The 25,780-nt window shown below is 42.6% G+C and overlaps 1 long non-coding RNA gene across 8 annotated transcripts in view; it reads left to right on the top strand.

Moving 5' to 3' along the window:
- Positions 1-25,780, top strand: part of LOC142068813 (uncharacterized) — a 202,512-nt gene that overhangs the window by 23,703 nt on the left and 153,029 nt on the right. For 7 of the 8 annotated variants that reach the window (XR_012664703.1, XR_012664702.1, XR_012664704.1 and 4 more), the window contains one exon: positions 1,061-1,158. The exons of the other annotated variant lie outside the window; for it this stretch is intronic. This is a non-coding gene — a long non-coding RNA (uncharacterized LOC142068813). The remainder of the gene's footprint in view (positions 1-1,060; positions 1,159-25,780) is intronic. 8 annotated transcript variants of the gene reach the window in all.

Here is a 25,780-nt window from a genome sequence, read left to right on the forward strand (position 1 = left end):
CAGCCACAAACAATAATGCCCCAGGCTCAGCAACTCGTATCCCAAATGTAACTTAAGGAGGATGAAGTATTCCTTTGATTTCTTTTGCACCGCATTGCACAAAAGCCCACTTATACTTTTATTTCTAAGGAAGAGTAAGGAAAAAGGTTAATTGAGTAATGGTTGGATTTATGAAAAGAGCAAATATGGGACTTGTATTCCTAACTGTTTTTGGCACTTCTGAAAATTCCACCCACAATGTGTATAGCCCAAAGGAAAGCTGCTAAAGTCAGGCCAGTGTACTAGATACCTTGAAACCTACATATGGGAAAACTGAAGCAAATACTGAGAAAACATTGCTAACTGTGAAGTCAATTAGACAATGGGATAATTTGCTTAAGGAGGCCAGTAGCAGAGGTGTTAAAGAGATTCACTAGACTAAATAAAAATTGCCTTCAACCACTTTGAATGAGGACTATCTTGCACTGGGGCTTGGGAAGGGTCATGGGTGACCGTAGTAGGTCCTGTCATCTATTGCATGAGTTGCTGTCTGTTTCTGCCCAGTGAACCCCACGTGAATGGGGAAATGTCATATATTGTCACTTTCAGTTTTATTGCACAGAATCTTTCAACAGAGAAGTAGAAGAATGGCAGTGTGGGAAACAAACTTGCCTAATCTATGGAATTGGTTAGATGGCACCGCAAGGTTCTTTGGTTTATTACTTTCACTATACTCTTAACACACATGCACAGAAGATATCGTATCAATGAATTATGTCCAAGATCTGTAGACCAAAAGCCCTCAGGGAGGAAATGACATACTACACCTGATAGGCTCTACAGGAGGGGTTGTGGTCTATAGAGCCAAATTCCAGGATTAAGGGCTGTCTAGTACTTTGCGCTCTTACACAAGGCATACTGTAGTATTAAATGTCCTAATCCTTAATATACACACATGCAAATACACAGAGAACACTGTGGTAAAAAACCATTTATTCTAGTTCAGAAATTAAAAATACACTAATCTGCTTTTAAAAAGAAATTTATGAATTTTAATTTAAAAAAAAAATCTTACTAATAGATGCTGCCACTGGATGAAGATAAAGAAATCTGGAGCACTTGGTAAGGGAAAGCACCAATGATCTTGGCATCCATAAGATCCATAAGGCTTTTTATGAGGTAAACAAAACTATCCTTTTGGCCAATAGCAAAAGATTGGATTTTTGGATGGATTTACTTATTTCATTGAAAGGTCACAGTTTATGGTCCCTGAGCACTTGTTTAATTATATCAAATGTTGTCTGCTCCTTGAGCTTATAGCTTCTGTAAGAAGGTTTATTCATTAATTTCAAGAGTTTGATGGTCGAAGGACAAACCTGAATTAAATGAGTCCTGCAATGCTATTGCTGGTGTCTAATAACAGGAGGAGAGATGACTTCCAGTTTGTACTTGGGCAACTAAGATAGACTATCTGTGTCGTGTGTGGAATAACTTGCCTGACTAGCCATTGAGGAAACTTCTCTTTCTGGCTTCCTCTTTTGTTTCACTCACTCTCTCAAAATGAGTTATTGTATAAAATGTCAAGTGTTTTGATGACCTATTTTATGTTAAAGGAAGCTAAAGATGCATGATCAAAACTGTAACATTTCAAAAAGGGAGAATTTTTTAGATATTTCCTCTGGATAAGTGTACTGAATATTTTTGCAAAATAAATTGCACAGAAAATTTAAACTGTCCTGTGAGGAATCATTGTGCCACCTACAGAGTCTAAATTCAGTCATTTAAGCACTGATCCTGCAGACACTTACGCATGTGCTTAGCTCTAGTCCTGGGGATAATCCAGCACTAGTAAAGTTAAGTGCATGCATAAGTGTTTCCAAGTTTGAGGCCTAGAGGGTGAAAATAAGTCTAGCTTTAGGTGCAAAGCTAATATTACCTAAGCTATGCAGTTGCCACAAATGCCTCTCTAATATGTGAGTTGCCTGGGTTACAAAGGCGGGAGGAGGGGGTATGTGATCATCTGACTCTGTTATGATTTGAGTAGTAATAAAATAAAGTCTAGACAACAATAACAGCACCAGCCCTGTCAGCCTCTCTGGCATCCAGTAACACCTGTCTGGCATCTTCTTTGGGAAACACTTGAGAGATGAGGTAGATGTTTTCTTGAGACCAAGCCTTTTCTGAGCCACCAAGATCATTTGAAGTTCATTCCCCTACTTAACTTTACCTTCACTGATTTCAATAGTGGGTCTAACAGCGCCAGAGAAAATATACGCATTAAGTGACCCAGGCACTCCTCCTGAGCTGGCTGGCTGTCTTGGGTACCCATGTGCATGGAATGTATTAATGTTCACTGCTCAAAGTGCAAAACTAAACATAGGATGGTGGTAATGACTCAGCCATTTGGGAGCCCATAAATAGCATTCAGTGATCTCTGGGGAGCAGTAAGGTACCTCAACCTGAAAATAAATGGTCTGTTTAGCCTTTCATATCAGCAAGGTTTAATGCTGTGTTAGTGCAGATCAAGTGCTGGTAAAAGGAGCTGGATTATTAACAGCCCCAGAGAATGCAAACCTCTGTGCAAGGAACAGGCGCAGTACAGGGCAGCAGCAGTAGGTCAAGCTTCCTTTACACTGACCCAGTCCTCTTCTGAAGTGACTACTGCCAGAACTGAGCGGGGAGTTCAGCCTCCAAGGGTCCATTCAATCCTTGGCCTCTGATGCCACCAGCAAAAGTGCAAGTTAATGTGACCTGTGGTGAAGGCTTCTGGGATGGCTTTGGATGTACTTTATCCCCCTGATTGATGCACCAAGCACCTGGGGCAGCAGAATCAGCACTAGCATCTTCCTCTAGCTCAGGTTTGGCTGAACCAGAGGAACCTGCTGAGCTTGTCAGGCTGGGATGCACAGGAAGGGCCAAGTCTATCTCTTGTGCTTACCCCCTCCCTCTTTTTCATGAGGTTTGACACCTACACCTGGGTTTTGTTACAAACAACTGACTCCCGCAGCTGGCTGGGGTGTTGTGAGCCTTCACAATGACATGGGCCAAACCCAAAGGAGGTGAATTATGGAAATGAGGAGCATGTTCCAGTGGCTGTGGCTTGCTGAGGTAGCTGACTATGAAGCAGTGAAAGGAAACTGGGGCATATGGTGCTCCAATGTGTCTACCCCTAGACGTTGCCAACAGATTTCTCTCTCCCACAGAAATAAATGGCTCTGCTAGTTATTAGTGCACCAGTAGGTGTCGGAACCTAGAGATGAGTGGACTTGAAAGCTTCAGAGATTTGATTCAGACTGGCCCCCCAGAATTTCCATGCTGCTAACCCAAACTGTCCAAGCCTCTTGAGCCTACAAAAAGAGTCAGGGGGGGGAAAAAAAGTGTGGCCTGTATTTGGCACTTTGCAGTTCTGGCAGAGCCTAGATGCCAAAGTGGCAAATCATGACAAGAAATTAAATGGACTCCCCAAAAGGTACCCTTTTTATTCAAAGGCAAGGGTTCAGAGCAGCTTCTAGTTTTCTTTTTGAACCACTTCACTCATCCTGAAATGAAACCAGCTGCAGACAGTGTCCAATGTACATAACCCCAGGCACTGCAAAACATTCAGATGAAAAGACTTTTCTTTGTCTTATTTATTCACTTGAAGCTAAAGAAACCTGCTAAAATTCCATTCCAACTCTTCACACATTTTACCCCAGGCATAAATTTACCATTTTCTCTGACACAAAGGGTGTTTTTTGTTTGTGTGGGTTTTTTTCCTTCTGCTTCTCATAATTGTCTTTTCTGCTTTGGGGGGGGGGGGGAGGAAGCAGCAACGAAACGGAGGTGAAACCACAACATGTCTTCGTTTTCATGCAACCAGCACAGAGCTTTTTCTCTCAAGCGCCACTATGCACCAAATATGGCTAGAAACAGTAAATTATGGTGGCCTTTAGACAAAGAGGAGCCAGGAGAAGAATGAATACAAGTGCTTGCAACGTGCTGAGGAACACAGCCCAAGACAGTGACAGATTCCTTCGTTAATCCTCTGTTTGTTTGTGCATAAGTAACTAATGGCAGTAATTAAATAACTACTACTACTTGTCACTTACTATTCTGCTTTTCATTGGTAGATCCCAAGCACGTTAGAAGAGTGAATAAGTGTCACTAACTCCATTTTACAGATGTATGCTGTTGCAAAAATGGCACAAACAAAGGGACATGGAAATTAAGACTTTTTTTTTCTTTTTTCAGAAGGGCTCATCTTTGGCTTAATTTTGCTTCCCCTGAAGTCAGTGGGTTGAATTCTGCTCCTCTGAAGTCAGCTATTGATTTCAAAGAGCAGTGTTGGGCCAATGCTGAACATATTACCCTACATATTAAGATGGGACTTTCAAAAGCTCCAAAGAACTAGGCATGCAAATCCCACTTAAATTCAATGGGATTTAGGTAGGTAACCTCCTTAGAAAATTAGACTCCATATATCTGCTATGCAAGATGGGGGGGAAAAATTCTCCGGACAAAACATTAAAACCTCTCCAGCTAGTTCCAACTAAAAAACAAGCTGGCCTGCTTCAACTAGCAACTAAATAAGCTATCCAGCAGCAATGGGGTGCTGGATAAGACGGAGGGTCGCTTGCACAATGCCATCCAGGTAGATTTCCTTTCATGTTCCAAAGCAGCATGGACCAGGATGTTTCTTTCGTAATCTTCCAAGGCAAGAAGGAATGTAATCTTGTTCAAGCATCTGTGTAATTATGCTGCCCTCTGGTGGGTAGCTACACTGCCAGATCAGTGTAAAAGAGGCCGGAGTGTAAATGAGAATCAGGCCCATATGGGTGACATAAACGTACCTTGTGCTGGAGTCACCATCCTTAGAAAGCTTCAAGTTGGATGAGATTATTTAGGGATAGTGGGATGCTGACACAGTGCAAGCAGATGGACTAGATGTTTCTTGAGTGGTGGGGCATGATCTGGAAGTGGGTTGCACCTACCAGCAAGGGGGGCAGGGAAGGAAATCACCAGAATCCAAGGGCTACTATGACCCAGTTGGAGTCCATAGAGGGCAGGGAAGGAGCAAATTGCTCTTTCCATTCCCTGCTTCTGTCATCCTGCCTCTGCCTCACCACCTCCTGCTTTCAAACCCAATCACATTAGAGCTCTCTTTCCCTCCTGCCCACGTACCATTTGTTAAGCTCTAAAAGTTACTAGTTCAAATGAATTTGATGTAATTCATCTTGGCAAGTCCTGTTAAAGGCTGAAGCATGAAATGGGCTGTACTCTGCCTTAACAACCCACATGGAGAGAGAGAAAGCAGTAGATACAGGAGCAATTACTTGTATTGCAGGACTTCTACTTGCTTTGTTCGTATGGGTGGTCCCATTGAATAGAGGCCAATGGGTAAGCTGGGCATTCACCACACTAAGATTTGTTCTCGAGAGACCAAATGCTAAAAGATGTCCAGAAAGATCTGCTTGGATTTTAGGTGAATTTATTTCTCATACCCCCTCAACTAGGATTGCATTGGTTCTCCTTGTTGAAATCAGGATGATCCTGGGGGGTGGGTGGGAGGCTAGGTTAACTCTGAATATACAAGTAATGTTAGGCAATCATGAAAGGTCATGTGTTATGAAGCTTATATTCTCCCTCTAAGGCTTCCTGTTCTAAACAAATGATGCATATTTGATGCCATATTTGAGCCTTTATGAGCTTAATAGAAATTTTTATTAATTAAAAAGGCTCCTGTGAAACTCTTGTTCCTAAGTCAGGACTGAGTAATTAAGAATACAAGATTTAGCCTACACACAGGGACACTGAAAAACAGCAGGAATCAGGTGGACAAGGACACTGCTGAAAATTGTCCTATTTAGAGTGATGTTTTGACTTCATGTTGTATTTGGAAAAGTCTACTGTGGTCTGAGGGGCTGACCGTGAAAGCTGATAACCTATGTAAATATGGCATTTTTGGCTTTAGGACATCATGCATGTGAGCCCAGTGTTGGAGCACGCACATTTGGAATTGGCCTTTGGTTGAATATTTGTAATCTCCCACTCTACAGTACATTTTAAAGCAAATATGTGTATATATTGGTGTAAAACAACCCTATATTGCTTGATTTAAATTTTAGAGTTTATGGTGAAAGAACGTTAATCCAAATTCATAGTTCAGATTTTCACAGCTGTACAATAGCTGGATTAAAAACTGTTTTACACATTTCAAAATGTAACTGTAAACAGGGAGCCATCATTGAGTGGGTGTGTTTCTATTGGGCTTCCATAGGGATCAGCTCTCGACCCTACACTGGTTGTGATTTTTATCAACATAAAATCAGTACTGATAAAGTTTGCAGATGACCCAAAGATTGGGGAATGGTAAATAATGAAGACGCCAGGTCACTGATACAGAGCTATCTGGATCACTTGTTTGCTGGTGCTCAGCTTACCAATATCCATTTTAATATGGCCAAGTGTAAAGTCATGCATCTAGGAACAAGGGATGCAGGCCTTACTTACAGGATTGGGGATGCTATCATGAGAAGCAGTCACTCTGGAAAGGACTTGGGGTTCATGGTGGATAATCAGGGGAACACAAGTTCCTAGCGAGAGGCTGTGGCCAAAATGGCTAACACAGTCCTTGGATGTCGAGGAAGAGTATGGAGGTTATATTACTTCTGTATTTGGCACTGGTGCAATCACTACTGTGATATTGTATATAATTCTGGGTCAACAGTTCAAGAAGGATGTTGTTAAACTGGAGAGGGTGCAGAGAAGAGCCATGAGAATTATTAAAGGATTGGAAAACATGTCTTATAGTGAAAGACTTAAGGAGTTCAATCGGCTTAACAAAGAGAAGGTTAAAGGGTGACTTGATCCTTGTTTATAAACACCTAATGGGGAATAGAACTTGATTCTAAGGTCTCTTCCATGTATTAGGCAAATATATAACAAGATCCAGTGGCTGGAAGTTGAAGTTAAATCAATTCAGACCAGAAATTAGGTGTAATTTTTTTTAAGTGAGGGTAATTAGCCCTTGGAATAATTGAACAACAGTTGTGGTGGATTCTCCATCATTGGAAATTCATAAATCAAGATAGGATATTTTTGTACAAGAGAGATTCTAGTTCAAATAGGAACTAATTCAGGGAAGTCCTGTAGCTAGTGGTTTACAGGAGGTCAAACTAGATGATCACAATGGTCCCTTCTGGCCTTATAATATTTGAATGTATATGCACAGACTTAAGGTGGGCAATTATCAGGATTGCATGTACAATAATGGTACCTATGCACAAAAAGGACTAGTTACACATCTAACTGGTCATTTGTATGTAAAAATACCAGGAATGCATGTTGGATCACAGTGATTGTATGGGTAAATTACACCTGCATTTTTGCATGTGCGGCTATGAAAGTCTGGCCTGAATTCTGCAAAACTGGAAGTCAGCTAAAGCAGTTAATAGTAGGCAGTCATGTAGGAGGTAGGGATCTAGCCAGTCAAGCAAAGATAGCATTTCAAAACAATGAAAACTAAAAACACCAAATTCCTGTTCTTTCAGGAAATGTTGAAGTCAATACTATGTCGTATTTATCAACAAAACATGTGCAGGTTATGGACCTATAATATTAAGGAAGTGCTGTTGTTTTCATTGATATAAGAATACTTTTTGCTTTTCCTAGTTTTGCTTTGTTTAGTTATATGTATGTATTGTAGGAAGTAGTGTCTAGCAATCAGAGCGGGTGGCTGGTAGTCAGAACTCTGAGGTTCTTATTTCCAGCTTGGTCACTGCTTTGCTTTGTGAACTTGGGCAAGCCATTTAGGCCTTGATTCAGCACAGTGGTTAAGCATATGCTTAACTTTAAACAGATTACTTCAATTAGATTAATAACTTGCTTAAGTGAAGCACTTAAGCATTCTGCTGAATCAGAGACTAACCTCCATGTGCCACAATTTACCCCGCCGCAAAAGGAGTATAATACCTACCTTGGAGATGGGTATGTGAGTCTCTCTGGGCTTGAGAACCACAGCTGCTTCTATATGAGTTCAGAAAAGATTTTCCTGGTTATTATGTTTTGTTCTCTCCCCCCACCCTCCCCCCGCCTTACAACCTCTTTAAAATGTTCTTTTGTTTCAGTTTAAAATATATTTTGATACTCATATTGGTGCCAGTAGAATCATTTCTGTAATGATGATGATGATTCAAAAAGGCTTGCAGAATGTGCTCCATCAAACCCCCCCCCCCCCCCCCCCACACACACACAGACACACACTGTATGTCTACACAGTAGCTGGGAGGGCACTTTCCGATGTGGGTAGTCAGACATGCACTAGCTTGGCTTGAGCTTGCACTCTAAAAACAGTAATGTGGCCACAGTGGCAAGGGGTAGCAGCTTGGGCTAACTGCCAGAGTACATACCCCGAGGGCTGGGTGGGTTTATACTTGGGCCACTAGCACATGAGGTGGCTTGGGCTACTGCAGCCACGCTGGTATTTTCAGTGCAGTAGCATGAGCAGAGCTAGCGCAAGCTAGCCTGCCTGCTCTGGGAAGTCCCCTCCCATCTGCTGTGTAGACACACCCACAGTGAGTACCCAGGCTCCACTGAAGAAAGCCCTGCAAACTGTCAGGATCTTGAGTGAGACAGGAGCTTGGACAAACCCTCCCTTGACCCCAGGGGAGACTATGGAGTATCAAGGAGAGCGTTTGGGTTTTTTTCCCCCTCTTCTCTGCTTGCCCTGCTGTCCTTTATGATACCTTATGTCATGTCACATGCTGTCTGACTTATACATGCAGCAGAACTTATCTTTCCAGAAGCAGAGTGAATAGAGTCATAAGCCTGTTACTGTTCAAAAGCATTGTTAATGATCTTTTGGGTTACCAGTGTCCATACAGTGCAAAATCATGTGTGGATGATAGCACTTCATTTGGCTTCTCTCCAGATCCTTTCCATGCTTGCTTTAACACCTCTTTGAGCGTGCAACAATTGACAGACTGCCATGCCAGCCACAACAAAGAGTCATGATAACACATTTTACAAAGCATCCGATGGCCTCCTTCTAGGAAACCAAGTCACTGGTATTTGCTGCGTTTTTTCTTTTTTTTCATTCATTGGTAGAGAAGCAAATACAGTTTTGATGTTTTTGTACTTTGCTGAATAGACTTTTTATGTGCACTAGCTGCAAGACCACCACAGCTGGAAACTCAGTGCAACTCAGCCTCAATCAAGGGCACAAAGGCAGTGAGACTTCCATGGCCATCTGCTGAGCTACCATCTTTTGCTATCATTAATGGATTGTGAAGGTCCGCTATCCTTAGTAGCCATGTATGTCACATGATATGGAGCCACTACTCAGAGGACTGTGGGAGCACGTTCTGAGAGTACCAACCGGAAAGTGTTCCAGTCAATCCAAAGGAACAAAATCTACTTGTACGAGTAAATGAGCTATTGCAGTAACAAAGGTTTTGTCTGAAACCTTACTTATTTCCAGAACCAATCTGTTATAATACCAGTAGTTCTGCTTATTTACTGGGTAAAATCCTGAAGGCCTTCCTCTAGTCTCATGGAGTCACATGACTTCAGTGAAAGTTTTTAACTAGGTAAAGACTGAATAAGAACTCCAGGACTTGGCTTCTTATGCTTAGGGCAAGAGGTTTAAAAAGTATTGCTTCCCAGGTGCAAGAAGTCTTTAAAATGTCAAAGGACTGTACTTGCATGCACCAATTCCCAATTTATACCCACAATTGGGATAATTGTGAGTGGAAATGTAGGTGCACAAAGACACATGGATTGCTGACCCCTTTTCAATAAAATCTGTGTCTTGGAGTCTAATACTATAGATCATTCTATGTTACATAAGAGTTCTGATAATTTATAATAATGAGGATCTGATTTAAAATCTCCAAAGCCAGAAAAGTCAGAGTTAAGACGAAAGCTTGGACTTTTAACTAGGGCTCAGTGAAGTTTTTCACTCTGAAAGACAGAGCAGTGATTTGGGATCCAGGAGGTCTAGGTTCTATTTCTGACTCTAGTAAACTGCAGTGTGACTTTGGGCAAGTTACTTCATCCTTCTGTTTCTCCTCACACCTTTTGCCCAAATATCTGTTTAGATTATAATCTGTTTGGAGCAAGGGCTGTCTTCCATTTTCTGTTTATACTCTGCTTGATACAATGGGGCCTCTAGGTGCTTTATTTTGTGTGTGTGTGTGTGTGTGTGTGTGCATGCGCACTAATAAAAGGCACATGGTTCAAATATGAACTGTAACTGCAAATTAGCAGTATTTGCTGGTGTTTTGGCCCAGATCCTTACAGGTATTTAGGTGTCCAATCCAGCGGATTTTGATGGGAGTTAGGTGTCTAAATAAACACCTTTTTTGAGGATGTGGGCCTTTGTCCATATCTGAACTGTCCACAGAGGCTTTCAGTAAACTGTTTTTGCTCTGTCTGAATAGCTGAAAAATGTTTTAGGCTATTGTTTTGAGGTATGTTTTCAAGTTCTGACCAATTTCATTGGGATAGGTCTAATGGAGAAGTCAGATGGTATCCTCTGTTCCCAATTGGCTGAGCCTTTACTATGTAGGACTTCAATTTCCCAGACATCTGTTGGGAAAATAATACAAACAGGACATGGATTATCCAACAAGTTCTTGGAATATATTGGAGACAATTCTTTTTATTTCAGAAGGCGGAGAAAGCTACTAGGAGAGAGGCTGTTCTAGATTTGACTTTGACAAATAGGGAGGAAATGGTTGAGAATTTGAAAGTGGAAGGCAGCTTAGGTTAAAGTGATCATGAAATGGTAGAGTCCATGATTCTAAGGAATGGTAGGAGGGGAAAATGGCACAATAAAAGTAATGGATTGCAAGAAGGCAGACTTTAGCAAAGTCAGGAAGTTCGTAGGTAAGATCCAATGGGAAGCAAAGGGGAAAAACAGTTCAAGAAAGCTCCTAGTATTTCAAAGAGATATTATTAAGAGCAAACTATCCCACTGCATAGGAAAGATAGTAAGTATGGCAAGAGACTACCCTGGCTTAACCACAAGATCTTCAATGATCTAAAACTCAGAGTCCTACCAAAAGTGGAAACTAGGTCAAATTAAAAAGGATGAATATAAACAGATACATGTAGAGACCAAATTAGAGAGGCTAAGGCACAAAATGAGATTAAACGAGCTAGAGATATAAAGGGTAACAAGAAAATATTCTACATATACATCAGAAGCAAGAGGAAGACCAAGGACAGGGTTGGCCCATTACTCAATGGGCGTGGGGGAGAGGAAAGAATAACAGAGGGCTGGTCTCCACTTCCGTGGAGATCAACGCTGCTGCAATTGATGCAGCGGAGATCAATTAGTGAAGACCCACTAAATCGATGGCAGAGTGCTCTCTGGTTGACCCCGGTAGTCCAGATCAACCGGTTGATCAACAAATCAACAAGTCAACAACAACTTGATCAACAAGTCAACAAATCAACCGGAGAGCGTCTCCCATTGACTCAGCACAGTGTAGACACAGCAGTCAGTCGATCTAAGCTACGTCGACTCCAGCTATGTTGTTCATGTAGCTGGAGTAGCATAACTTAGGTCGACTTACCCTGGTAGTGAAGACAAGCCTAGACAATGTGAAAATGGCAGAAATGCTTAATGATCTACACTTTTTTTTTTTTTTTGCTTCAATTTTCACCAAAAAGTTTAGTAGCAATTGGATGTCTAACATAGTGAATGCTGAGGTAGAATCAGAGGCATAATTAGGGAAAGGTCTAAGTAATTAACTTGATAAGTTAGATCAGGGCCCAATGCAATGCATCCTAGAATACTCAAGCAGCTGACTGAGGAGATATCTGAGCCATTAACAATCATGGTCAAAAGTCATGGAAGACGGGAGAGATTCCAGAGGACTGGAAAAAGGCAAATATAATGCCCATCTATAAAAAGGTAAATAAGGACAACCCAGGGAATTACAGACAGCTTTACTTCAGTTCCTGGAAAGATAATGGGGCAAATAATTAAATAATCAATTTGCAAACACCTTGAAAATAAGGTGATAAATAACAGTCAACATGGATTTGTCAAGAACAAATTGTGTCAAACCAACCTAATAGCTTTCTTTGAGACAATAACAAACTTTGTGGATGAGGTGAGGCAGAAGTGGTAGATGTGGCATAGCTTGACTTTTAGTAAGTCTTTTGATACTGTCTCACGTGACCGTGTCATAAACAAACTAGGGGAATATAATAGCTCCATCTAGACTGTAAGGTAGATGCATAACTGTTTGGAAAAGCGTTCCCAGAGTAGTTATCAGTGGTTCACAGCTGGAAGGGCATATCAAGAAGGGTCCTGCAGGGATCAGTTCTGGGTTCTGTTCTGTTCAATATCTTCATCAGTGATTTAGATAATGGCATAGGGAGTATAATAAAATTTGCAGACGATACCAAGATGGGAGGGGGTTGCAAGTGCTTTGGAGGATAGGATTAAAATTCAAAATGGTCTGGGCAAACTGGAGAAATGGTCTGAAGTAAGCAGGGTGAAATTCAAGAAGGACAAATACAAAGTACTCCACTTAGGAAGGAACAATCAGTTGCACACATATAAAATGGGAAATGACTGCCTAAGAAGGAGTACTGCAGAAAGCGATCTGGGGGTTATAGTGGATCACAAGCTAAATGAGAGTCAACAGTGTAACACTGGTATGTGCCAAAAAAAAAAAAAAAAATTCAAACTGCATTCTGGGATGTATTAGCAGGAGTGTTGTAAGCAAGACCTGAAAAGTATTTATTCTGCTCTATTCTGTGCTGATTAGGCCTCAACTGGAGCATTGTGTCTAGGGTTGCCCGGTTGAAAAGGGACACTGGCAGCTCTGGTCAGCACCTGTGACCAGGCCACTAAAAGTCTGGTTGGCCACCCACAGCGGGATGGGCAGGCAGGCTGCCTGCCCAGCTCTGTGCGGCTCCTGGAAGCGGCCGGCATGTCCCTTTTGGCTCCTAGGCACAGGGGGGCCACGGGGGCTCTCTGTGCTGCCCCTGCCCCGAGTGCTGGCTCCGCAGCTCCCATTGGCCAGGAACTGTGGTGAATGGCACCTGCAGGGGCGGCACCTGCAGGCAGGGGAGGCACCTGGTGGCACCTGCACCTAGGAGCCAGCCGCTTCCGGGAGCTGCCTAAGGTAAGTGTTGGCTGGAGCCTGCACCCCATACCCCTTCCTGGACCTCAGCCCAGAGGCCACCTCCTGTACCGCAAACCCCTTGGCCCTGGGGACCACCCTGGAGCCCTTACCCTCTCCCACACCCCAACCCTCAACTGAACCCGGAACTCCCTCCCGTACCCTGAACCCCTCATTTCTGGGACCACTCTGGAGCCCCTCCTGCACTCCAAACTCCTCATCCCTAGACCCACTCCAGAGCTTGCACCTCCCAGCCAGAGCCCTCATCCCTCCCAACCCCCTGCCCCAGCATGGTGAAAATGAGTGAGTGAGGGTAGGGGAGAGCAAGCATCAGGGGATGCAGTGAGCATGGGGCAGGATCTTGGAGAAGGGGTGGGGCATGGCCATGGGGCAAGGGTGTTCTGTTTTTCTACAGATAGAAAGTTGGCAACCCTAATTGTGACCAGTTCTGGGCACCACATTTCAGGAAAGCTGTGGACAAACTGGAGAAAGTCATTGCAACAAAAAAGATTAAAGGTCTAGAAAACATATGAGGGAAGACTGAAAAAATTGAGTTTGTTTAGTCTGGAGAGAGATGACTGAGAGGGGACATAAGTTTTCAAGTACATAAAAGGTTGTTATAAGGAAGAGGGAGAAAAATGGTTTTCATCCTCTGAGAATAGGACAAGAAGCAATGGGCTTAAATTGCAGCAAAGTCTGTTTAGGTTGGATATTAGGAAAAACTTCCTAACTGTCAGGGTAGTTAAGCACTGGAATAAATTGCCTAGGGAGGTTGTGGAATCTCCATCATTGGAGATTTTTAAAAGCAGGTTAGACAAACACCTGTTGGGGATGGTCTAGATAATACTTAGTCCTGCCTTGGGTGCAGGGGACTGGACTAGAAGACCTCTTGAGGTTCTTTCCAGTCCTACACTCCTCTGATTCTATGTAACAGTCCTCCTCTATTTCTGAGCTTGTCTATGTTCAGCTCTGCAGAAGGTTTTGTTTCTCAGCAGGAGAGTCGTCTTTTTCTTCAGTTCTTTGGTACAGCTGGGAAAATGAGACCAAACAAATTCTCCTAGCCCTCATGTCTTTTTGACTCAGCAACCCAGTCGCCTAGAGCAGTGGTTCTCTGGTGGGAGTATGCTTACCTCTGGGGGTAAACAGAGGTCTTCTAGAGGGTACCTCAACTCCTCTAGATATTTGCCTACTTTTGCAACAGGCTACCTAAAAAGCATTAATGAAGTCAGTGCAAACTAAAATGTGAAACAGATAATGACTTGTTTATACTGCTCTATATACTATACACTGAAATGTAAGCATAATAATTATATTCCAATTGATTAATAATTATATTGTAAAACCTGAGAAAGTAAGCAAATTTTCAGTAAGTATGATGTGACACTTTTGTATTTGTCTGATTTTTGTAAGCAAGTAGTTTTTAAGTGAGGTGAAACTTGGGGTACGCAAGACAATCAGACTCCTGAAAGGGGAGCCATAGTGTGAAAAGGTTGAGAGCCCCTGGCCTAGAGCAGTGGTCTCCAAAGTGGGGTGCGCAAGGCCATCCGTGGGGGTGCGCGACAGTAGGAGTGCTGCTGACACAGTGGCAGCAGCGCTCCTGGACTTTGGATTCTTCGGCGGCGTGCCGGCGGCAGCTCGGCTCTCCCCGCTCCGTCTTCGGCGGCGCGCCGGCTCTCCCCGCTCCGTCTTCGGCGGCGCGCCGGCGGCAGCTCTTCTTCTTTTCTTTCTTTTTTTTTTGCTTCCCCAGAGCTGGCCTTGGGGTGTGCAATTCAAAAAGTTTGGAGACCACTGGCCTAGAGCATTGTTACTCTCTGCATCTCTCCAGTTATCAGGAACTGTCTCATTATTTTACATTTTAACATCTAATTGAACCCAATCTTAGAAGTTTGGGGTTAGAGTCCCCTTGTTGCACCACAGTAAAGGTCTAGAAAGAAAGAAGGGGGGGAAGAGGAAGGAAAAAATTGATCAAAATTAAAATTACATCTACATTACAATATCAGTTCTGTTAGGGACCCACTTAATTAAAAACTCAGTTCCATCTTGCAGTGTAGATGGGACCTGACTGTTTAAAACTGTGAAACATGATAACCTTGTTGCAAGTTTTACTGCTCACAGGCTCTGCTTCAAGATAAACCTAATCATGTGTGGTCTACTGAGCCAGAAACACCCAAGCAAAACAATCCTATGGTTCCTGATACAATTATTAGAAGCGGTGGTTCAAATGCAAGTAGCTGAGATGTCTCAGGAGTGTTATAGGGTGGGAACATTATTGCTAGACAGGTCATTCCTCGTAGGTGCTTAATAAGAGAGCACAGAATTGTTAAGGATACATATGAACTCATTTGTCTATCAACAAATGTGTCCAAAATAACTATCCTGAACTGTCAAATCGAGGAGATGCCGTACATTCTGTACTCAGAGAGCTCAGTCACCCAGTGCTTTGGGGCTGTTTACTTTGTATCTCTGAGTTCTGCAGGTGTGTGGCCTGTGGGAAGATAAAAGGGGGCAGGGAGGGAATATTTAACAAGTAGGAAGATAATAAGCATAGTGCTGTGTTCAGGGGATTTGACTGAACTGTAGGTGGAGGATGGTTTCAAAGAGCAGACATATCTAATTACCCGGAGGTGCAGTGCAGTAAAGAACAATCTGTTTAGTTTGAGGGCAGTCATCAGGCCCGGCTTAACAACAGAGATGCCTAAGCATTGGCATTCTTTTCCAGCCTGGGAATGTGGCTGTTTACTGTGTTTCTGCTCAGGGCCGGATTTTGGAAACTGCCCAAGCGACCCCAACTCCCCTGTGGCTTTGCGGCTATCAGTGAGTCTCTGAAAATGCAGCTCTTGGACACTCTGTGCAGTGGACACCTGGCTGAGTGAGGGAGAACTAATAGCTGTGCATGGTGAAGTGAGCCAAGCTAGTCTTAACCAACCACATTCATGTTGCTTAAGCTGCCAGGTATATGGGGCAAAATGTATTGTCCAGGCTGCTTTGTACACCTGCCCTTTCTTTTGAGGTGCCAGCATTCCAACAAGAGAAGAGCCCAAACCAAAATCCTGGCTCAAAACACTCTTGGGATTTGGAGGAATCCAGATGCACGCTTGTGCCTATAATGGCCAAAGCCAGACCCTGGGCTGGAACACCCCAAAACTCTGGGGCAAGCTTGGTTGCAGATCTACATACATTCTAGGACTCTAAGGCAAGAAGGGACCACCACATCTAGTCTGACTCCACAGGCCACCAACGCCAGCTACATCTTGCAGCAGTTGTAACAGCTGGCACATTGGACATCATTGCTCAGCCCCGAGGGGGTGTGTCCAACAGCCCTGGAAAGTAGCCTGCTTGCATCTGATGGCAGACACTGCTGGGGAGCACAGAGTGCTTCTTTCGACAGCATGTAGATAAAGCAGCATACAGCCCGCTCCTGATGGTGTTCTGCCTGCATCTGCTTTAGCTGGACAGAATGTCTTAGAACATTTTGCCCAGACCGGTACAGTTCCAAACTCCACCCCATAGTGCTCCACATGGGATCAAGGACACAGCGTAGCTAAAAGGATGCAGAGAATTATATGTATTTACTTTCTCCACAGAACATATTAGAGATAAAGAAAGCTCTTCATCAAAGAGAGAGGGGGTAGGGAAGAGTCTTCTTGTTCTAATAGAGCACATTCTTCTAACCCTAGTTACAAAGCGAGATGCTTTACAGAGACGCGATTCACCTCTTAACATTCTACTGGCAACTGAGTATTGCAAGGTGTGAACAACCCCACTGTTCTGCATTAAGTATTAATTTCCATACCAACATGGTTAATTGCAGGTCTGTTTCTGTAGTGTTGTTGGTGCAGTTTAATACCACAATACATCAAAAAATCAGAATGATCATCACACTTTACATTGTTTATTCATTACTTCCCTATAATTTTTAATAAAACATCAGGCTGCCCTCCGAGAACTGTGGAGGACTTAGGTAAACAATAAACTGATTATTTTAGAGTATGCTTGTTAGTCATTTGATAACAGGCTAATTTTCCCAGGAGTCTGGAGTTGCCAAAAGTGGTTGTTTTAAATGCTATCCTTAATGCAAGAATGGAATTCTTCACTATGCAATGACTTTATCTGCTGTCTTTTTTTCCAAGAACTGTCTAAAGTACTCAGTACCAGCCAGTGCTTTCTCAGTTTCAAGGAATCGGAGATAGTTCCTCTTCTCAAGAACCCAAGTAGTGAAGGTTAGGGAGGAGGTTTGAATTTCTCTATCACGTTGGGACGCTCCTGTCTGAATATTCAGCAGATCTCTTTGGTTCTTCCTGTACCATTCTCATTCAGTTAATTTCATGTGATCAGCTAAGGTTTGCCTGACCTGTGCTGCTTTGATTAGATGGTCACACTTTTTTAAGGTTTTCTGGTGCTAATAAATTATTTTGGCCCCAAAAGGCTAGTAGAAAGCCTTTGACGTAAGCTTTGCTCAGAGCACCAGTCTGTTTTGTAGATTTCAGGGGAGAAATGTCTCCCCAAACACAACAACCAAGACTTCTTCAGAGACTTAATAAAAGTAGAAGGGAAAGGAATCACCTCTTGCAGCCGCCGCAACAAAATGCTGCATTTATCAGGCTGGAAGACAAACCTCTTTCTGTCAGTGAAACATCAGCATGGTTTCAGGGTTTGCTTAGACTGTGCGCTGGGAGTGAGTGTTGGCTGCGTTCTGCAGCAATGGACTTATCTGGAAAAATCTAATTGAGGGGAAAGAAAATGGTCCTTAGGTGTCAGGTTCATCCCGAGTGACATTCTAGTGAGATCAGTAATAGCGCCAGGAATGCATTTGGGCTGCTGCACTGCATCAGATCAGCAGGAGGTTTTGTGTATAAGGACCAGGAATTGATAGCAAAACTTGAGAGCAATTAATTCCAATGCAGCTGTTTGCTCCCAGGCTTGCAGCCGGATGTTTCAGAGGAAATGGATCACTGGGATTAGTTGTGCTGTACAGGCACAGCCCAGCATGAGGGTGGTGCAGCGTGGCACTGCCCCTGAAAAAGCTCAGGGTCGGCTGTTCCTGTTCTACAGCAGTGGTTCTCAACCAGCGATACACATATCCCTGGGGGTACGCAGAGGTCTTCCAGGGGGTACATCAACTCATCTAGATACTTGCCTAGTTTTAAAACAGGCTACGTAAAAAGCACTTGCGAAGTCCATACCAACTAAAATTTCATACAGAGAATGACTTGTTTATATTGCTCTATATACTATACACTGAAATGTAAACGTTATATTTATATTCCAATGGATTTGATAATTATATGAAAAAAGGAGTCAGCAAATTTTTCAGTCAGTATGCTGTGACAATTTTGTATTTTTATGTTTGATTTTTGTAAGCAAGGAGTTTTTAAGTGAGGTGAAACTTAGGGGTACATAAGACAAATCAGACTCCTGAAGTTTTTGGAAAGGCTGAGAGTCCCTGTTCTACAGGGTGTGCTGCTCATTGCCCCTCCCCACAGTACAGTCTGGCTTTGTGGGCTGCTACAGAGAGGACATGGGACCATGAACCTGCTGCTCCTTGCTCCCTTTGGGAGCATGGGTGGAAGCTGTCCCTGTGTTCATTTAAGTGTAGGGATCTCAATTAACCCTGATCTTTATTCAGGGCCCTTCTGCCCTCCCTGTACTGCACGTCTGGGTTCAAGCCAAAACATTATTATTATTTATTATTTATTTGGTATTCTACCATAGCACCTATGAGGCCTGGCTATGCACTAGGACCCCATTCAGCTAGGTGCCGTACAAACATGAGGCATAGTCTGGTCCTTGGTCACCTGGTTTCTTGAGTTAGTCTTAGCTATTTCCCCCATATAGACAAGCCCGAATGTAGAATAGCTATTTCAGCTTTGCCATGTGGACCCTCTTTTTTCCATGCTCCTATTCCCTGTGGAAGTGGACTAACCTAAACGCAGTGTGGAATAAAAGTATCCAAGTAGGCAGTTAGTGTGGAATAGTTACTGTGCTTTCAGGTGACTCCCTAGCTTACTTCACATTAACCTCCTGTGTAGACAGCCCTTAGTGTCCTCTCCTTTTTTAATCCTCCTTGGGTGAGAATCCTTCAAGGGAGCCCTCCTCTCAGCATATCTATTTTTGTCATTCCCTGCTGTGCCATTAAATGGGGGCAGCTTTGCATCATGAACTAAAAGGAACTGGACTTGAGCAATTTAGTGGCAGGAGTGCAGGAATAATCACCATGGGGAAAGGCAAAATGGCATATAATTGGCAAGGGTGTGAAATGTTATGCACTATCTTTGGAGAGGAAATCTTTGATTTGGAGATAGATTTTCAGCCTCTAAGAGTTGAAGATGGTGCTAAACTCCTTTTCTGGTGCTACAGATTTTCAGAACCACGCCAGAGGCAATAAGCAAATGCTCATGCCACTTTCTGTAACAATTGCTTCATTCAGAGGTTCTCAGTCATTTTCATAGTGTAGTCTTCATCTTAACAAAGACATTGTCTTGTGGACACCTCCCCTCCCATTGGTGACCACGCATCCCTGTGGCAACTATATACTGGCTTACATGGAAAGAAACATGAGGAGAGCATGTATGTACCTTTCACAGCTTTTAAAGCAATTTAGCTGCTGCAAACCGGGAGAAGAGCAGCATGCCACTGGACTGCTGAGGGATGTTAGTCTCTGAGCTCTAGGAATATGCTGGGGTGATGCTTTGGGATGCATTGAGTTCTTGCTGTTCTTTGCAGATTGCAGTTGTGGTAGCTTTTCCCCACCTTTCTCACCTTCTCATTTAAACCCTAAAAGAACTTTAGGCTATAGGAGAGCTCTGCTGAAACGGTCCAATGCTGTTCAAGTCAGTGGAAGTTTTGCCACAGACTTCAGTTATCACAAAATCAGAGTCCTAAATCTGCCCTTTTAAAGTAAAAATCTCTTCTTGCCACCCATCTCTTCTCTCTGCCCCATATGTTACAGCTCGAGATGAACTTATATCCAATGCTTAATTTGTAATGGAAGAGGTACCAGCGCTGAAGCAATTTTTTTACTATCATAACTGATGCACTAAGCCAGAGCTATGAACTGCCAAGCCTAGAGGCACTGCCTGTGTCTCCCAAAGCTCAGGTATTTTGGGGTCTGGAATTTTGGTTTGGCCCTTTATAGAGATAATGGAAGGCTGCCAGAATTGGATTTGGATTCAGCATTCACTAGGCCTGATGCTTTGGTTTGCGGTCATCTCTGTGAATAACAAAATCACTTTGATGAATGTCCTGCAAACAAAAGCACAACTTGCTTATTGCTGTCTTGGTGTTATCTGGACCGGTGATTGGCTAGGTCACTCCAATCCTTGACTCTGGGAGCTAGCCTTACCCTGCTCTTCTGTGAGAACCCCCACTCCTCGGCTGTTCATGCACAGCCTCTGGCATGTAAACTGCTTGGATTGTGTAACCAAATGACACTAGCTAATATCTCCGGTCCCAGACACAACCCTAGAAACCTCTGTCTTGCAGCTTCCAGAAATGCTCGCTGGATGCTGCAAGTTTATGAGTACGTCAATTTAACAAAGAAATTGATATGTACCAGGCTTGTTATCCCAAGGGGTGTCTCTGACATGCTTCAAACCAAACGCACTGCTTCAGGTAGAATAAACAAATGTATTAAGTACAAAGATAGATTTTAAGTGATTTATAAGTCAAAGCACAACAAGTCAGATTTGGTCAAACGAAATAAAAGCAAAACACATTCTAAGCTGATCTTAACACTTTCCGTGCCCTTACAAACTTAGGTGCTTCTCACCACAGACTGGCTGGTTGCCCTTCAGCCAGGTTCTCCCCTTTGATCAACACTTCAGTAGCGTGGTGGTGTCTGTAGATGGGGGTGGAAGAGAGGAAGAGCATGGCAAATGTCCCTCCCTTTTATCATATTCGTTCTTCCCTCTTGGCTTTGCGCCCCCCGCCCCCTTCAGAGTTAGGTGAGCATTACCTCATTGCAGTCCCAAACTGACCAAAGGAAGGGAGATGACTCACTCGAGAGTCCAATCGATCCTTTGTTGCTGCCTTGGCCAGTGTTCTTTGTTCCTGTGAGGCTAGCCTGGGTTTATCCCATACAAGCACTGATGAGGTGTGAACTGCCCCTCTGTTCCTAGAGAGTTTTGCCTGGGCTTGTTTTAAGCCATGAGGACACATTTTCAGCCTCATAACTATATACATGAAATTACAACCTATAACATTACTATAACATAATAACAACAACAACAATGCTCAGTGCATCATGAGCCTTCCAAAGATGCCCGACATGGCAAACTTTGCATTGGATACCACATAATCATATAATAAGGATAAACATGGGGTGCAGGGTGTTCCTCCGAGGCACAGGGTGTTACAGTGAGATAAGAGCTTAAGCACAGTCTTGAACTCAGACTAAATCTTTTCAATTTCTGAATAATTATAACATTTTAGTTCTGGATTTTTTTTTTTAATTTTTTTTTTTTTTTACTCACTTATACTGGTTTTATACCCATGTAATTTCAGGGGCTAGAGTGGAGCCCATCCTGACTTACACCAGTGAACATGAGGAGAATCTGGTCCTTAGTTTTCTTGGCAACTTACCATGAGGTGGTATGTCCGTCAAAGGAAGATGGAGGGAGGTTAATGAGCAGAAGAAAGTGACTCCCTGGGAGAAGAGTTAAACAGAGCACTGCTAAGCTCTGGCATTATTTTTAGACTAAAGTAGAGCAAAACTGACTTAGCTCTTCTTGCTAACTCCAGTACACACATTAGGCATCCCTAACCCTGGTGAGAAAGTAGGTCACGATGCAGCTGGACACACAACAGAGGATGAGGCTTCTATTTAGGCTGTGTATTGTGAGCATCTGCATTTATGATTATTTATAATTGCATGGAAGAAATGGCAATTAAAATCTGGTGCAATCACTGGACAGAACTTTTTGACCGCTCATAAATGCGTGTGATGGAAACTTTTTTTTCTGAACAAAATCAAAGTGCTAAATGAACTGTTCAGTCATCTGAATGTTTCCATCTTGGATGCAGAATAAAGTCTCGTGTTTCCAGCTCATCAGTTTTTATTGGCACTCGATGAATTTAGCACAAGCATGGACCAGTCCTGAAATCAGCCAAGGCACAACTTGAATAACAGAGAGGTTATTTTCTGCATCAATATTGTGCTTAGCAAGACTTGTGTGTTCTGTCTCTCTCATATGAAAGCCTACTTACTGCTGAGCACTGCTTATCTAAGGAAGCAGTGCTTATGACTTCCACACTCTGGGAATCCTTTTGGAGAAATAAACAAGATGGGTTTTCATCTCTGAAGAAACAATATTGCACTTAAATATCCATCACCTGCTTCTACAAGTGCCCCCAAATCCTACCTGTGATCACTTATGTGATCTATAACTTTTCAATATCTAGAAATATTTGCACTAGCAAATGATCAACTGGTATGGACTGAATCATTCACATAAGAAACTGATGTTCTAGATACTTAGCTTCAATAATGGTCACTGCTTATCTCTCTCTCTGGTTACTTGTATGTCCCTCATCTCTGTTTCTATCTGAATATGCTGAGCCTGTACTATTATCTCTGTCATGCTACCTGTCACTCTGTAACATGGTCATTTTGGTGTAGCTTATGTGCATAAATACATGTAATGCTACTGGTGAAGCCAACCATTTCAGAACAGGTGACTACACATAATCAACATCCATAATCATTACAACACTCCCATTTTCCTCTTCATCCAGACCTATTGTACAGAACCTGGGCTGACTCTTGGGTCTAAAGATCTTGTAGAACCGTTCCTCTTTGTGAGCCATTGAGTGCTTCTCCTCTGGACCTTAGGTAACTTTTGTGCTCTGAAGCTTCCATGACTAATATTTTAGGTTGGGATTTCCAAAGGTGCCTAAGGGAGCTGGGTGCCCTACTCCCACTGATGTACTATAGGAGTAGGGCTCCTCACTCCATTAGGTACCTTTAGAAAATCCAGCCTTTAAGCTTTTTTGCTTCTCCTCCTTTAAACATTATTAATATGCATACAGATGATTAATTAGCTGATGTTTAAAGCATTGTACAAACAAGTGAAATGCTGTATGAGTGCAAAATTTTTGTAATAACTGGCTAATTCCTGAAGTTGCCACTTAGCATGTACTCAGGCAAAACACTATAGCTTTAATGGGAGCATTACGTGGAGTGCAAGTGTCAATTTGGCTTGTTACTATTCTGCAACTACCAGTGGATAAATCAGAATGGATTGAGAAGGAGAAATCCTTTCACTCCTCATCTTTTGACAATCGAGTAGAAAGGAAGGAAACAAAAAAGAAGTGAAAAAATAACTTTGATTGTCTGGACTGCATCATCACAACAAGCACACAGTAGGGCTGTTACACAAAACTAAACACAAAAATCACACAAAACAATCAACAGATCATTGACACATTCTGAGGGATTAAGTTTAGGTCAATAGTTTTCATTTTGTAATATAATTAGTGCATAGAAATTCAGTCCAGTAGGTGAGCAATAGTGCGTTACATCAGATCACGTTAATGGAGGGAAGTCTCATCCAATTAGCATTGTCCACATTTGAAGCTAGCTGTGCAAAAAACCAAACCAACTCCCAAACCCACCCAACCAACCAAAGCTCCATCCTATTCCTAGGTCTAGGATATTTGTGAATGAATATGTTTTGGCCAGTTTGCGCTCTTTGAGAGTCAGTGTCCCGCAAGTATTTATTCCACCGAGTTTCACTAGCACAAATGCTTTTGGAAACCAAATTTTAACTTGGTTCACTCCATGTCTCGATCCTGCAAGATGCTGAGCCCTCAGACCCTGATCCTGCAAAGCATTTAAACATGTGCTTAACCTTTACGCAAGTGAGTAATCTCATTGACCTTAGATATCTCCAACATGGGAAATCTGCACAAACCTAGCCAGCTACTATTTCTTTAACTAGCGATATGTTTTTAAATTTAGTTTAACGGTACATCTAACTTAAATGTACACGTGTGACCATTTACAGGGAGCCATCATGAGTTTTAAAGGAGAGATGTATGACCCAAAACAACTTCGGCCATGTTCAGACTTTGTTGACTAAATCAGCCAAGAGCAATTTTTTTTACACTTTATTTTAAGCCCTTGAAATGGAAATGCTACCAGACTACAAACTCTTATGACGCTGGGTCTAAGCAAATGTACGCTGCAAAGTACAAGGTAAAAATGCATAAGGAATGCTGAGCGGTTTCAACGGTTTGAATTCCATGCAAAGTGCAGGCAACAGTCACTGTCCTCATTTGAATAGTGTAAAAAAAAAAAAGGGCTATTGTGCCTGAATGAAACATCTGGAATTAAAGTTTGGTGCCAGCAAATGTGTCGTTCCCTTCTCTCTTCCTTCCCCCCCCACCCCAAGTAAAGAGATTGTAAATCTACATTCTTTTGGGGTTAGGCAATTCTTAAGAATGTTCCACCTGAATGTTCCAACCCTTCTTCTAAATACATGGCTCCACATTACAATATAATATAGGCATTCTGGGACCAACTCACAGGGAGTTCTAGGGCCAGATCTGCAGCTGTGCTGAGTTTGTTTGATACAGTTGAGGAGAGCTGGGGAGAGATCACCTTTTCACGGCCCTGGGATAGTCAGGGCCAAAACCGCCCTTGTTGTAATTTAGAGCACCCTAAGCTGCAGAGATATCATCAGGATTGTTTGTGCTGGGGAATATTATAGTGAGTGGGCTCCACCAAACTCCTGTTGCACACATTCTTGTTGCACTGGCCCCAATATACACTCTATGTGCAAGACAGAAGGAAGCCAGTGATGTAAAACCAGCTAGGTTGGCTCTGTCACCCAAGGTCTCCTTTGTGTTAGGGAGAATCCTGAGCTGCCCTTAAGGGCAGGTCTCCAACTGCTTTATGCTGCCCCAGCAGCCTGACCCAGGGATGAGAGTCTAGCCCAAAATGTGGGGGTTCTCTCTTATGCTCTTTGACTGTAGAAACACCCATTATGTAGAAAGCTAGGCCTTTGGCACCTTGCAGGCATAAGTCCTATGTACTCACTTTGTAAGGGATGAATAGCTACTCCTCAAACATTCACTCTGAAACTGTGTCCCCCTGGTTGTAGGTCAAAATGTGGGAGCAAATGTTGTGGGAAAAATTTTTGCAGGTGAAAGGAAAAGAACCCTTTTGAAAATGTAGCCCTAAATGAATATGTTGAAAAATATTTGTTCTTGGAAATGGTGGCTTAAAAATAAATTTTAATATGTGCAATTTACAGAGTATCCACTTTCTTTTGGTTTATTTTAATTACTTTTTACTGCAGAAAAAATACACCTCTGTGTGTGTGTGTGTGTGTGTTAGCTATTACACTTTTCATAAATCATGTAATAAAGATTCTAATGATTGATTGATTAAAAAGCATATGTTACATTTGCACACCTATGTGTGCTGAGTGGATGCACAAAATGAGACTTCAGATAAGGGACCTGAACACTCAAAAGTGCCTTATTAGCTATTTGTATTGGCAGTAACTCCACCTGTTTTGTGCACACAATTGCCTTTGAGCTTAATCAGAAACTATTTAATTTAGCTATTTCTGGGAACTGAAAAGAACAGAAGAACTAACTCTGATCCATGATAAACAGAGGATAAGATTACCTGGCAGGTCATGAGGAGGAGGAACATTTTCATGCAAAGTCATCAC

This window comes from Caretta caretta, chromosome 13, assembly GCF_965140235.1.
Source record: "Caretta caretta isolate rCarCar2 chromosome 13, rCarCar1.hap1, whole genome shotgun sequence".
In the NCBI taxonomy this organism is placed as follows: Eukaryota; Metazoa; Chordata; order Testudines; family Cheloniidae; genus Caretta; species Caretta caretta.